Genomic DNA, 13,752 nt, shown 5'->3' with positions numbered 1-13,752 from the left:
CAGGCTGAACAGCCCCAACTCTTTCAGCCTGTCCTCATAGGAAAGGTGCTCCAGCCCTCTTATCATCTTCGTGGCCCTCCTCTGGACCCTCTCCAACTGGTCCATGTCCTTCTTATGTTGGGGGCTCCAGAACTGGACGCAGTACTCCAAGTGAGGTCTCACAAGGGCAGAGTAGAGGGGGAGAATCACCTCCCTCGACCTGCTGGCCACACTCCTCTTGATGCAGCCCAGGACGCGGTTGGCCTTCTGGGCCGCAAGAGCACATTGCCGGCTCATATTGAGCTTCTCGTCCACCACTACTCCCAAGTCCTTCTCCTCAGGGCTGCTCTCGATCCAATCACCACCCAGTCTGTATTTATGCCTGGGATTGCCACGACCCAGATGTAGGACCTTGCATTTGGCCTGGTTAAACTTCATGAGGTTGGTACGGGCCCACCTCTCCAGCCTGTCAAGGTCCCTCTGGATGGCATCCCTCCCTTCCAGCGTGTCAACGGCACCACACAGCTTGGTGTCATCGGCGAACTTGCTGAGGGTGCACTCCATGCCACTGTCCACGTCACCGACAAAGATGTTGAAGAGGGTCGGGCCCAACACGGACCCCTGAGGGACGCCACTCGTGACCGGTCTCCACTTGGACATTGAGCCGTTGACCACTACTCTCTGAGTGCGGCCATTGAGCCAATTCCTTATCCACCGAGTGGTCCATCCATCAAACCCATGACTCTCTAATTTAGAGAGAAGAATGTCGTGCGGGACAGTGTCAAAAGCTTTGCACAAGTCCAGGTAGATGATTATTGATTATTGTATGAGCTGAAAGAGAATAGTAAGCATGTTAAATAAATCAGGAATCCATTATACCAGTGCATTACTACCACAAACACTTGCTTGAATTTTATTTTTTTCTGAATAGCATTATTGTTGCCATTTGTCTTATTGCTTATGCAGTGCTTTCCACTCCTTCATTCTTAGTAACAGCTGCAGAGTCTCCAAGGCAGTGTGATATCTGTTGACCAGGGACAAGGCTGAGGCAGAGGTCTAGGACTCTGAGCACACTTTCTAGGGGTGGGACATGGTGGTGCCAGAAGCAATGATAGGAAAGAATTTCTTCCATGTTCACAGAGTCTTCCTTCTGTCCTTCTCACTAAAGCAGCCAAAACTAAGGCACCAAGAGGGGACATCTCTTGCCCTGTCTTACAAAGTTATCCACATTGCTCTATCCTTCAAAGGGCTCCCCTCAGGAGGGTATTGGACCCATGGCATCCACCCTCATTACAGGGCTGCCATGTCAGTTTACCTGCCAACAGGACATGAAGCCGCTAAGGCAGAGAGCCAAACCCTCAGAAGAGGATCAGCCCCAGGGTCAAGTTTACAAGAGGCTCCATGCATCCTACAAAGTTGAGGTTTGTGACACAAAACCTCCCAAGCAAGGTTAGGCTGTGAAGCTGGCTGACAAGAAGACACTGATGCCTTACAGACCTGAACCCTTCTTACAGTGAAGTCGAGGCACTGTCTGCACAAAAAAGGGCTGTCCCATAAGCACTGTGAAATGCACCCGTATTCTCTGTACAACACTGCACTGCAGCAGGGCATGGAGCCACAGAAGACACATCCCACCCCAGAGATCCCAGTAGTAGGAACAATCTCTGTGTGACTCTCACACTCCTTACAGGGCCATTGCTCTCACTAGCTAGCTGAGGGAAGCACAAATACTGGAGGCAGAGAGAGCAGAGCCTCAAGCCCTGTCCGCAGGGAGGTTGCCTGGACCAAGGTAACCTCCTCCTAGCTATGCTAGGAGGAATGCTCTGGGATTGGGATCCCTTGGTCAAAATGCTTGGTCCAAAATGCTCTGGGATTGGGATCTCTGGTCAACTCATTAGCTGCTGCTTATAAGACCCAGCTTAGAATAGGGGGAATCTGCCCAGCTTCCTTGATGAGAGCTGCGGCTGCAGAATTCAAGTTGGTGTTGAGGCTGGCACTCTGGCCACGTTCAGCTGGGCAGGAAAAGCAGTGGTGGAAGAGGCTTCTTTGGCCCTGGTTACAGAGGGCATGGTCAGCACTAGCTCAGCACCACCATGCCAGGGGCCCCAGGGCACAGGGCAGTCCCTAAATTACAGGGCAGCCCTGGTCCCAAAGGATAGAGAAGGCTCCTATGACCAGATTTAAGAGGCACTCACACCAAGCAGGCTGCCAGCTGGGCAGGAAGCAGCAGAGACCTGGAGTCTCCTTACAGGCAGATGACTGTCTGGGTGGGAGAGGGGTCAACAAGCTCTACATTTGCCCAGAGCAACAAGAATAACTCTCAATAGCCAGGCAGCAGAACACAGTGGCAGAAAGCCACCCAAAGAGGATACCTAGCCCTGACTACCGAGACGGTACAGCCTGCTCCCCTGTGCCTCTGAAAATCTGGGGCAGGAGTTTCCCACCTGCTTACAGGGGGTTGCTCCAAGCACCTCTAGCTGAGCACAGGGGATGTGTAGCACCCTGCTGACAGGAAGGTCACCCTGACTGCTCAGTGCTAGCACCGAGCCCCCTACAGTGGAAGGCTCCACCCCACAGGACGGATTGGCAGTCCTGGCTGCAGCACAATGTGTCTTAGGGAGCCTACGTAGAAACCTCAACTCTGTTGGCAGCAGAGCAGCCATGCCAAGACAAAAAGCAGTACAAAATCTTAGACTGCCCCTGCACGCAGCAGCAGTTCCTCCACCTGCCCCTTACTTATGGGCGCAGGGGTCTGTGCTGGTTAAAGCAGCAAACTGCAGCACTGCAGCCCCAGAGCCCTGCTTACAGGGAACTCGAGCTGGTCCAGGTTCACAAAGGCTCCATAGTGTGTTACAGATGCTTTGTTTACTGGGCTCACACACCAGCTGAGCTCCCAGAAGGACAGACAGCTGCACAGGCAGAGACTCTAAGGCCCTGATTACAGGGAGGTCCCGTTGCCCAGACTATTATGCAGCTACTTAGGTCTGTCTCAAAGGAAGAAGGGGCAAGCCTGAACTCTCCCTCCTCTCAAGTTATAAGGCAGGACCTATCTGCTAGCACATAAGGTTCTTCTCCCAGTGTTGGGAAGCCTCGTTTTTCTATACTGCAGAGATTTTGAAACTCAATCTAAAGAAGCTCGCACATGGATTCAGGCATATGCACATGTGCAGGCAGCCACAAACACACACCAAAAGGCCTTCCCAGCAGAGGAAGAGAAGCTAGGGTGGCCAGCATCCAGGCATCAATGCTCTAGCTCATGAGCAGGAGGATGAGCTCAGACCTGCATCCATAGGGTATGGAGGCCAGGCCACTCTCAATGCCCACAGGGGGCTCCACAGGTTGCACACTGACCAACACTGCAAAACACCCCACTTCTTCCAGGGTGCTTACCTTGGCTACACAGCCAGCAGGCACGAAGCCATGGGGTAAGGGCAGGCAATGGGTTCCAGAGAGCTTGATGTCCTCCTCCAGGGATGACAAAGTGACATTCACCCTCCTTACAGGGTTGTCACTCTTCCCAGGCAGCACCAGGAGCAACAAAGCCAAGAGCCAAAAACAGGACAAGACCCCATCCCTGATAGCAGGGTGGGACAGCTGGCTCAAAGGCAAGCAGACCATCAGTGGGGCCAGCCATGCTCTTAGGTGACCTGTGACCTGTGCCCTGAACGACATTCTCCTTTCTTATTCTTTTTGTTCTGCTTCTTACACATTTTCTTCCTGGCTTGGTCCCATATTTTTTCCTTGTTCTGTAAGGATACAAAAAATTTGAGTTCAAACCCTAAGACTTACTTTCACAATTTTTCAGGAATTATTGTTTTTGTAAATATAATTCAAAATTCTTGTCTTCAGCTGGTCTGAAAAGTCTGAAGATTGTTTTCTTTCCTTGATGCAGCATTATTTTTTTTCTAAACTGTTTCAAATGATGAGGGATAGTCCTTGATTCAGCTCTAATACATTTTACCTACCACATAGAGTTAGAACTGTCAGTAGTAGTCAAGAAAGCTGCTTTGTCATTTCCTACTGAAATCTTGATCCCGTCTCCTGCTTTGTACACTTACCAGCTTAGACCTGTCCCTGCACACTCTTTCCCCTTTCCAGCAAAGATTTTCCTCAACTCTTTGCTCCTACTCATATACTGTTCTTCCTTCAAGGGCTACCTGTTTCATGCTGTCCCTTAACCCAGAGAATTTATTAGATTTCTCATATAATTCATCAGATCTTTTTGCCTTGTGAATCAGCTGCTCTACTCGATATCAATACTAGTTAACACACAAATGCTTTTGCAGTCCTCAGATGACTCAGTGTTTCCCACCTAAACACGACAGTACCACCTTCGTCTCTCTGCTCAAAACATTCTGCTCACTGCACAGAGGCACCTCAGGGATTCCAAATTCTTTGCTCTCCCTGCTGAGGAAACTCAGGGTTTGCTGCCCAAACCCTGCAGCTCTCCTCACTGACATACTCAAGGCTTCACTCAAACGCTTTTGCTCTCCTTGCTGGGGTAAATCATAGCTTCCTGCCCAAACCTTTCTGCTATCCTTCCAGAGATAACTCAGGGCTTCTCAATCTCTTCTGCTTTCCTCACTGAGGTACCTCAGAGCTTCATGCCAAAACCCTTCTGCAGTCAACGTTTCTTTCTCAAACTCCTCTGCTATCCCTGCTGAGATGACTTCCCAACCAACCACCATTTCAGTGTGGTGCTGTACCCACTCAGGCATGGCAGGGTATCCTACGTAGATACAGCAATTGGCCTTGCAAAAATACCTCTGCTTTCCTTACAGAAGTTCCTCAGGACTTCCCAAACAACCCTTTTTGCTGTCCCTGTAGAGGTATCCCAGTGTTTACATCTCGAAACGATCTGCTCACCTTGCTGAGGTACTTCAGGACTTCCCTCCCAAACTCCTCTGCACTCCTTGGTGAGGTAGTTTCTACCAAAACACAGACGAATTGTCCCTGCAAAAGTACCTCAAACTTCCCATCCAAATCTTGCTGCTGTCCTTCCTGAGATACCTCAGGGCTTCCCACTTAAAATCCTCTGTAGTCCTCACTCACATACTGCCAGAAACTGGTGAAGTCATAGAATCATAGAATGGTTAGGGTTGGAAGGGACCTTAAAGATCATCTAGTTCCAACCCCCTGCATTGGGCAGAGAAATCCTCACTACACCAGGTTGCCCAAAGCCTCATCCAACCTGGCCTTGAACACTTCCAGGGATGGGGCATCTACAACTTCTCTGGGAAACCTGTTTCACTGCCTCACCACCCTCAATGCAAAAATTTCTTCCTTATATCTAATCGAAATCTCCCCTCTTTCAGTTTGAATCCATTGCCCCTTGTCCTATCACTACATGCCCTTGTAAAAAGTCCCTCTTCAGTTTTCCTGTAGGCCCCCTTTAGGTACTGGAAAGCTGCAATGAGATGACCCCGGAGCCTTCTTTTCTCCAGGCTGAACAGCCCCAACTCTCTCAGCCTGTCTTCATAGCAGAGGTGCTCCAGCCCTTGGATCATCTTCGTGGCCCTCCTCTGGACCCGCTCCAGTAGCTCCATGTCCTTCTTATGTTGGGGACTCCAGAGCTGAACACAGAATTCCAGGTGGGGTCTCACAAGAGCTGAGTAGAGGGGCAGAATCACTTCCCTCGACCTGCTGGCCACACTTCTTTTGATGCAGCCCAGGATACGGTTGGCTTTCTGGGCTGCCAGTGCACATTGCCGGCTCATGTTGAGCTTCTCATCCACCAGCACTCCCAAGTCCATTTCCTCAGAGCTGCTCTGAATCCATTCTCCGCCAGCCTGTACTTGTGCTTGGGATTGCTCTGAACCACATGCAGGACCTTGCACTTGGCCTTGTTGAACTTCATGAGGTTCTCACAGGCCCACCTCTCCAGCCTGTCAAGGTCCCTCTGGATGGTATCCCTTCCCTCCAACGTGTCCACAACACCACACAACTTGGTGTCATCTGCAAACTTGCTGAGGGTGCACTCGATCCCACTGTCCATGTCTCCCAACAAAGATGTTAATAGCACTGGTCCCAGTACTGACCCCTGAGGAACACCACTCGTCACAGGCCTCCACGTGGACATGAACCGTTGACCACAACTCTTTTGAGTGTGACCATCCAGCCAATTCCTTATCCACCGAGTGGTTCATCCCATCAAAACCATGTCTTTCCAGTTTAGAGACAAGGATGTCATGTGGGACAGTATCAAATGCTTTGGATAAGTCCAGGTAGACGATGTCAGTTGCTCTTCCCCTATCCATCAATGCTGTAACCTCATCATAGAAAGCCACAAATTAGTCAGGCATGGATTTGGCCTTAGTGAAGCCATGTTGACTGTCACCAATCATCTCCTTATTTTCTATGTGCCTTTGCATAGTCGCCAGGAGGATCTGCTCCATGATCTTGCTGGGCACAGAGGTGAGACTGACTGGCCTGTAGATCCCTGGGTCTTCTTTTTTCCCCCTTTTTAAAGATGGGGGCTATGTTTCCCCTTTTCCAGTCAGTGGGAACTTCACCAGATAGCCACGACTTCTGAATATAATGGATAGTGGCTTAGCAACTTCATCAGCCAGTTCCCTCAGGACCCGTGGATGCACCTCATCTGGTCCCATGGACTTGTCCACCTTCAGGTTCTTAAGATGGTCTCGGACCTGATCTTCTTCTTCAAGGAGCACCTCCTCCAAGCTCAGCAGAGGTTCATCCCGATGAAGAACAAGTCGGGCAAAAAGACCAGGAAGCCCGCGTGGATGAGCAAGGAGCTCCTGGACCAACTGAAAATGAAGAGGATAGCCTATAGAGGGTGGAAGCGGAGACAGATAGCCTGGCAGGAATACAGAGAAGCTGTACGAGTGACCAGGGATCAGGTGAGGAAGGCTAAAGCCCTGAAGGAATTGAATTTGGCAAGGGATATAAAAGCAATAAGAAAAGCTTCTATAGGTATGTAGGGGACAAAAGGAAGTCCAAGGAGAATGTAGGCCCCCTCCGGAAGGATACTGGTGCTCTGGTTACCCGGGACATAGAGAAGGCTGAGTTACTCAATGACTTTTTTGCCTGCAGTCTTCACTGATAAAGCCTCTTGTCTTACCAGCCAAGCTGTGGAAAGAACTAGCAGGGACTGTGAGGATGAACCACCGCCCACTGTACTTGAAGAGCAGGTTCGAGAACATCTGAGGAACTTGAAGGTGCACAAGTCCATGGGACCTGATGAGATCCATCCGCAGGTCCTGAAGGAACTGGCGGATGAAGTTGCCAAGCCACTGGCCATTGTATTTGAGAAGTCGTGGCGGTCTGGCGAGGTCCCCGATGACTGGAAGAGAGGGAACATAACCCCCATTTTTAAAAAGGGGAACAAGGAGGACCTGAGCAACTACAGGCTGGTCAGCCTCACCTCTGCCTGGCAAGGTCATGGAGCAGATTCTCCTGGGAACCATGCTAAGGCACATGGAGAGCAAGGAGGTGGTGGGTGACAGCCAACATGGCTTCACCAAAGGCAGATCGTGCCTGACCAACTTGGTGGCCTTTTATGATGGGGTGACAGCATCGGTGGACAAGGGTCGACCAACGGATATCATCTACTGGACTTGTAGCAAAGCTTTTGACACTGTCCCACACTGACATTCTTCTCTCTAAACTAGAGAGGCATGGGTTTGATGGATGGACCACTCGGTGGATAAGGAAGTTGGCTCAATGGCCGCACTCAGAGAGTAGTGGTCAACGGCTCGATGTCCAAGTGGAGACCGGTCACGAGTGGCGTCCCTCAGGGGTCCGTGTTGGGGCCCAGCCCTCTTCAACATCTTTGTCGGTGACGTGGACAGTGGCATGGAGTGCACCCTCAGCTAAGTTCGCCGATGACACCAAGCTGTGTGGTGCCGTCGACACGCTGGAAGGGAGGGATGCCATCCAGAGGGACCTCGACAGGCTGGAGAGGTGGGCCCATGCCAACCTCATGAAGTTCAACCAGGCCAAGTGCAAGGTCCTACATCTGGGTCGTGGCAATCCCAGGCACAAATACAGACTGGGCGGAGAATGGATCGAGAGCAGCCCTGAGGAGAAGGACTTGGGAGTACTGGTGGACGAGAAGCTCAATATGAGCCGGCAATGTGCTCTTGCGGCCCAGAAGGCCAACCGCATCCTGGGCTGCATCAAGAGGAGCGTGGCCAGCAGGTCGAGGAGGTGATTCTCCCCCTCTACTCTGCCCTCGTGAGACCTCACTTGGAAGTATGCGTCCAGTTCTGGAGCCCCCAACATAAGAAGGACATGGACCAGTTGGAGAGGGTCCAGAGGAGGGCCACGAAGATGATAAGAGGGCTGGAGCACCTTTCCTATGAGGACAGGCTGAAAGAGTTGGGGCTGTTCAGCCTGGAGAAGAGGAGGCTCCGGGGTGACCTTATAGCTGGTCTTCCAGTACCTCAAGGGGGCCTACAAGAAAGATGGGGAGAGGCTGTTCAGGAGGGCCTGTTGTGATAGGACAAGGGGTAATGGTTTTAAAATAGAGGGAGGTAGATTCAGGATTGGATATTAGGAAAAATTTTTTACCATGAGAGTGTAGAACACTGGAACAGGTTGCCCAGAGAGGTGGTGGATGCTCCATCCCTGGAGACGTTTCAAGGCCTGGTTGGACGAGGCCCTAAGCAACGTGATCTAGTTGGAGATATCCCTGTTCCTTGCAGGGGGGTGGACTAGATGACCTTTGAAGGTCTCTTCCAGCCCTAACCATTCTATGATTCTATGATTCTCCTACAGTGGGAGGCTCTTCATTCTCCCAGTCCCTGCCTTTGCCTTCTGTGACTTGGGCTGTGCCGCTGGAGCTCTTGCCAGTGAAGACTGAGGCAAAGAAGTCATTGAGAACCTCAGCCTTCTCCATATCACGGGTAGCCAGGTCCTCCATTTCCTTCCGGAGAGGGCCTACATTTTCCCTAGATCTCTTTTTATCACTGGCATGCCTATAGAAGTTTTTCTTGTTGCCCTTGATGTCCCTGGCCAGATTTAACTCTATCAGGGCTTTAGCTTTCCTGACCTGATCTCTGGTTGCTCGGACAATCGCTCTGTATTCTTCTCAGGCTACCTGTCCTTGCTTCCGCCCTCTATAGGCCTTCTTTTTGTGTCCGGAGTTGGTCCAGGAGCTCCTTGTTCATCCATGCGGGCCTCCTGGTGTTCTACCTGACTTTCTCTTTGTTGGGATGCACCACTCCTGAGCTTGGAGGAGGTGATCCTTGAATATTATCCACCCTTTCTTGTGCCCCTCTTCCCTCCAGGGCCTCGTCCCATTGTACTCTAGCAAGGAGATCCCTGAAGAGGCCAAAGCCTGCTCTCCTGAAATCCAGGGTGGTGAGCCTGCTATGCACCCTCCTTGCTTCTCTAAGTATCTTGAATTCTACCATTTCATGATCGCTGCAGCCAAGGCTGTCCTTGAGCGTCACGTTCCCCACCAGCCCTTCATTGTTCGTGAGAACAAGGTCCAGCGTAGCACCTCTCCTCGTTGGTTCCTCTACCACTTGGAGAAGGAAGTTATCATCCATGCATTCCAGGAACCTCCTGGATTGCCTATGCCCTGCTGTGTTGTCCTTCCAACAGATATCAGGGTGGTTGAAGTCCCCATGAGGACCAGAGCTCGTGAACGTGAGGCAGCTCCTATTTGTCTGTAGAGGGCCTCATCCACCCAGTCTCCTGGTCAGGTGGTCTGTAGCAGACCCCTACTACTACGTCCCCTGTCCCTGCTCTCCCTTTAATCCTAACCCATAAACTCTCAGTCAGGACCTCATTCGTCCCCAGGTGCAGCTCCATGCACTCTAGCTGGTCCTTGACATAGAGGGCAACTCCTCCTCCTCCTCTTCTCCCCTGCCTATCCTTCCTAAAGAGCCTGTATCCTCCTATTCTGACACTCCAGTCATAGGATTCATCCCACCACGTCTCCGTGATGCCAATAAGATCATATCCCGACAGGCGTGCACACACCTCTAACTCCTCTTGCTTATTCCCCATGCTGTGCGCATTGACATAAAGGCATTTAAGTTGAGCCCCAGATGAATCTGACTTCCTGGCTGGAGCAGCTGGAATTCCCTTCTTCTGTTCTACAGGTACTTCCAGCATATCTTTATCATTCTTGATATTATCCCCCTCCCCCTTCGAATCTAGTTTAAAGCCCTGTCAATGAGCCCTGCTAGCTGTTGCGCTAAGACCCTCGTTCCCCTCTGAGAAAGACAAGTTCTATCTGGTGCCAGTAAGCCTGGTGCCATGTGACCCATGCCATTGTCAAAGAAGCCAAAATTGTCGCAATGACACCAGCCGCGGAGCCACTTATTAATTGATTGAATGGACTTGCTTCTTCCAGTGTCATTGCTCGCAACTGGAAGGATGGATGAAAAGATTACCTGTGCCCCAGATCTTCTTACCAGCTGTCCCAGGGTCCTGAAATCCTTCTTGATCGACTGTGGGACCTCCGTGTTTCGGTTTCGTCTCCACCCACATGGAAGAGTAGTAAAGGATAGTAGTCTGTGGGCTGTACCAGGCTAGGAAGTTTCCTAGCAACATCTTTAACCCGGGCACCAGGGAGGCAGCAGACTTCCCCCAGAGCAGGGTCAGCCCGGCATATTGGACCTTCCGTCCCCTTCAGATGGGAGTCGCCTATAACTACTGCCCTTCTTTTCTTCCCTGCGGAGGCAGTCTCGATACAACGCGTAGCCCTCTCTGACCCTGGTTGACACCTCCAGTGCAGATGATCCCTCAGCTTCACCATTCATTGACGGGCCTTCCACTTCTAGAGCCTCATACCTGTTGTTCAGGGGCACCTGGGGAGCTGAGGTAGGCAAGGAGCGGGGGGGTCGCCTGTTGCCCCGAGCACGGACTTCTTTCCATTCATGGTTCACCTTTGACCTACTGTCCTCTGCTCTGTGGGGTGAGGAATCAGAATGCCCTTTGTTTGGATTGCCATTTCTGGGTCTTCCTGTTTATGTTCTTGCTTCAGGTCGGCAGTGCCCGACACTTCAATCTTTCTCTTCTTCAGGGCTCCTTGATACTTCTCAGCCTTTCTTACTTCTTCCCGCAGCTCTGCAACTGTGATAAGCCGATCTTCCACCTGGTCACACCTCACACAGCTGTTCTCACTACTTACCATGGAGAGGCTCAGGCACTGCCCACAGCCCTGAGACCTGGACAGCCACATCCCTCCGTGGGAGCTCTGTCTGCGCTCCACATCCTCTTGCCAGGTTTGTGGAGGTCTTCGCTTTCCGCCAGGTGGTCACCATGGCTGAGTTTTTCTGCGAAGGCGACAGCTGACTACTAAAACTGCCTCTCGAGCAGCAGCCTGACTGACTGACCTGCGCCCTTCTCTCGTGCCCTGCCTCGCGAACTGCTGCGCAAACTGCCGCGCCATGCTCTGGCTGACGTGCCATGCCCTGTTTGCCTGTCTGTTCACCACGCTCCTGGTCGCTCACGCTCCCTGGGCGGGTTTTTATACGGTGGAGGGACCGCCGTTGCTCTGGCAACGCCAGGACACGTCAGCGTCTCCCGCAAGAGCTGCTGTCTCCTGGGGTACGGTCACTTCGCTCCCTCGGCGTCTCCCGACTTTTTGAGAAAAGCCCGTTGTGCGTGCCAAGATCTGCTGCTCCGCAGCGGGTCCGTCCTGCTCCGGCGCAGCTCCTTCGGCAACTGACCATTATCTAATGGTATTATACCTAATAATTATATCTAATGGACTATTATCTAAGTCCATGTGCCTTAGACAATAGTACAAAAGACTTATTTAATTTCCTATTTTCTTGTCATTTTCTTCAACTTTTCATCAAAATGAGCGTCATGCTTCTACTTTGATTTTCAGGCACACCACCAAAGGAGATCTGGAGAGATCTCCCAGAATCTGGGGAGATTTCTCCAGATTCAAGACTCTGGAAGATAATTACTAAACAGTAATTGACTCCAATGCAAGCAAATACAAATGAGCATAGAGCCTATTATCGGCACAACTGTAATTGTATCATTTGCTGACTAATAGAAAAAAATGAGGGTTCCAGAGATTATCTTCTTGTTGTGACTTAAGTTAGGATTGTTCGGTGTTATTGAGCCAGTTTTCAACTTTCAGATATCTGACTCAGCTTTCCTAAAAGTATGATCTCCACTCATCTGGCAGCGTATGCTCTCTGGCACATTCAGCCATTTTAAAGTCCTAAGCATAATATATGTTTTGCTTTCCCAAATTGAAAATATTTTATTCGTGAACATGGAAAGCAAAGCCCTTGTTCAGAACCAAAGAACCCATGAATGTTATCTTGTTGCAGATTGGACAAGAGAACGTGGAGTGAAAGCAGAGAAGGGAGCAAGCAAGGCAATTGTCTCCCTCATGTCATCTCAAATATTACAGAGATCATCCTGAATGGGCAGGAGAAAGAAACAAGCCCAGGCGCAATGAGAAAAATGGAGGAAACAAGAAGTGCTAAGGGAGTTTAAATATGTAGTTCAAGAACTGGCTAAAATTACTTCTACTGAATGGTCTTTAACTACCTCTGGAATGCTACTCTACTAAACAGAGCTGGCCTGTACGGAGAGCATGACAGAATATGCTTTGCACATTGTAAACAACCAAAACGCGTTGTGAGAACACCACCAATGTAGTGGAGCCAAACTGACTGGAACTATTAAAATAACGATATGTTATTAGAGCTCTAGATATGTATGAAATCCAATCACCAGAGTACTTGTAGAATTAACACTTTGGTATTCATCAAACATTTGAGTGCTGCAGTCCACTGTGCTAATGATGTCACCTGAAATGTGTTTGCAAGAAGCAGCTTGTCTCTGTGGTCCGGATCACATGGCTGTGCATTGTTGATATGCCTGACAGGTGAACTAATATGGCTCACAGAAACTCAGGAGAAAACAAGAACATAAGACAAGTCAAACTGAGCCACATAAAGTACAGTGTAACTGCTACTGTATCTGTGTAAAACACAACACCTTCCCAGAGGTGTCAAAACACCTAGCAGTCTTATTTTGTCATTTGAAACCTTGATTCTCTGAAAAATAACCCTTAATCCTGTGAGAAAAGGACTTCTGTTTTACCTTCTTTTTTTTTTTTTTGCTTAGTAATCCCATCATTTGGTCTCCACAATTTGCAGAAGATTACAGTCTACGTCTAAGTCAATGCTTTTGTCGCTGGGAAGGTTTTGACTACTGAGTTGCGGTCATTCTTGACTAGGTTTTCCTCCCCCTCAGAGAGAGGACCTTCTAGCCTCTGGAGGCGGTCTGTGTCATTGGCCTCTTTGCACCAAACTGCACAGGTACAACCAGTCTCTAACACTTTCTGCTTTCCTCCTCCCTCGCCAGCTTTTGGTCACTCACAATGGCTTGCCTGTCTCCCCTGTGCTCATGCTTGTCTCTGTACCACTTTTTTGAGCTTTATTGCTTTGCCTATATTGCTCAGCAAGCAATTTTCCCTAAACTTTTTTGCTTATATTGTTCCAGACGACTGGCCCAGTTTGCCTGGAGGTGCCTGAGCCTAAGGAGTCAGGCTGGAGGCTCACATAGCCCGGTCAGGACAGGCACCGGTGAAGAGTGAGCTGTGCAACGTGCCCATGCTGACTCGACAAGAAGGGCAACTTCCTCAGCACGAGTGGTTCAGTTGAAGAAATTAGGGATCCTTTTAAATTCAGGGTCTGCCGCCTGCCCATGGGTAATGATGGTAGCAGGTGAGCAACTGGCGGCCATGTGAGCCACAGCTGGGCTGCGCTTCGGTGCATGGTGCAGCTGTCGCACAGCGCGCGGGAGGCGCAGTGATCGAGGGCG

Source organism: Tauraco erythrolophus, chromosome 8 (genome assembly GCF_009769465.1).
Source record: "Tauraco erythrolophus isolate bTauEry1 chromosome 8, bTauEry1.pri, whole genome shotgun sequence".
Taxonomy (NCBI): domain Eukaryota; kingdom Metazoa; phylum Chordata; class Aves; order Musophagiformes; family Musophagidae; genus Tauraco; species Tauraco erythrolophus.
Note: the sequence above shows the minus strand (reverse complement) of the source record.